A 1,996-nucleotide genomic window follows, 5' to 3' on the forward strand; every position below is an offset into this window, starting at 1 on the left:
ATATATATATCATACATACGAACAACTGAAGACACAGGGACAAAAACTTCCTGAATAGGACTCAGGTAACAGAAAATGATAGCAAGACTCAATAAATGGGACTACATCAAATTACAAAGTTTCTGCATGGCAAAAGAAACAACCAACACAGTGAAGACATAGCCCATAGAAAATCTTTGCCAACTCCTTTCTAACAGGGGATCAATATCTAGTATATAAAAAGAACTAAAAAAACTTAGCACCATCATCAACAAAAATATCACAAAAATAATCGATAAACGGACAAAAGAACTGAACAGACATTTCTCAAAAAAGTACAGTAAGTATGTGAAAAATGTCCAACAACTTTAATCATTGGGCAAATGCAAATCAAAAGTAATGGAAGCCAGCATGGTGGCACATGCCTGTAATCCCAGCACTCGGGAGGCTGAGGCAGGAGGATCTCTGAGTTTGAGACCAGCCTGGGCTACAAAGTACATTCCAGGTCAGTCTCAACTACATAGTGAGACCCTGTCTCAAAATAAATAAATAAATAAACAAACAAACAAACAAACAAATAAAGTGATGGAGATTTCACCCTACCCTAATCAAAATGGCTATCATCAAGAATACAAATAAAGGTTGGCAAGAACTGGGGGAAGAAAACCATCTATCCTGCTGTAGATTAGTACAGCCCCTATGGAGATCAGTATGGAGACTTTCCTCAAAAAAGTAAAAATAGAACTATCCTTTGATCCAGCTATCCCACTCCTTGTTATATACCAGAAGGAATTAGGGATACCTGCATACCTGTGCTTATTGCAGCACGATTCACAATAGCCAAGATATGAAACAGGCTTAAGGGGTCATCCACAGATGAGTGAATAAAGAAAATGTGGTATTTATATACAAAGGGAGTATTATTCAGCCATAAAGAACAAAGAAATTTTGTCTTTTGCTAGAAAATGGATGAAATGAAATCATGTTAAGCATGCTAAGCATGTCTCAGAAAGACAAGTATTATATGTTTTCCCTAATGTGTGAAATCTAACAAATATGCTATTGAAAGTAGAAGGGAGACTTATCAGGCAAGAGGAAGGGAAAAAGAGGAAAGAGGAGGGTGTGTGAGGGAGGGCAATGGTAGGATGCACATGATCAAAATATAAACACTAAAAAAATTGTATTTTGTAAAATTATTAAGCACTAAAAAATCGAATTGAAACAAGTCATAATATATCCAGGCATAGTTGTGCATGCCTATAATTCCAGTACTCTGCGAGACTGAAGCAGAAGGATGCCAAGTTTGAGCCCAGTCTGGGCAATGTAGCCACTTGGCAAGACCACATCTCAAAAGAAAAAAGATAAAAAAAGGTCTGAGGATGTAGACCAGGGTGAAAGTCATGGGTTTAATCCCTGGCACCACAAAAATAAAAACAAAAACATAATCTAGAAGGGAAGAAAAAATATGAATAGTGTGATATATGCTTTAACAGAGGAATATACAAAGTACTGCATTATGGTAGCCCAGATTAGATACCAAATTATTATGGTCAGAAAAGGTCGGAAAAGGCATAAAGGTGAAATAATATTTTTTTTGAGATGAGGTAATATTTAAGTGGGACCTCAAAAATAAAAATAAAGTAATTCAGTACATGTTTTATAATAGGACTTACACAAATATACTTCAGTTGCACATTAACATTTCCCCATGTCTCATAGTTGTTTTTATATGCTGTACAAATAGGTCTCTCAGTGTTGTTTTATTAAATGAATTAATCTTCTAAAAAATTCTAAAAATTGTTTCATTTCACCTATTATTGACCCCTACCAAATTATTCATTCATTCATAAGTCATCCTTCAGCATTTGTATCCAATATAAAATTTGTACCATATCAATTTTTGCTTTGTTTACAAACTACTGCTATTTACTTGGGAAGAATCCAGCTTAATACTGCCTCCTGTGGAAGGTCTCTCCTGAAGTCTCAATCTAGTACTCTATGCACCACATCACACTGG

The 1,996-nt window shown here is 35.3% G+C and overlaps 1 protein-coding gene across 7 annotated transcripts in view; it reads right to left on the reverse strand.

Annotated features, from left to right (window-relative positions):
• Positions 1-1,996, reverse strand: part of Chd9 (chromodomain helicase DNA binding protein 9) — a 238,395-nt gene that overhangs the window by 158,496 nt on the left and 77,903 nt on the right. The gene's annotated exons all lie outside the window — the stretch shown is intronic.

This window comes from Fukomys damarensis, unplaced genomic scaffold (genome assembly GCF_012274545.1).
Source record: "Fukomys damarensis isolate Sample0158 unplaced genomic scaffold, DMR_v1.0_HiC HiC_scaffold_32, whole genome shotgun sequence".
NCBI classification, from domain to species: domain Eukaryota; kingdom Metazoa; phylum Chordata; class Mammalia; order Rodentia; family Bathyergidae; genus Fukomys; species Fukomys damarensis.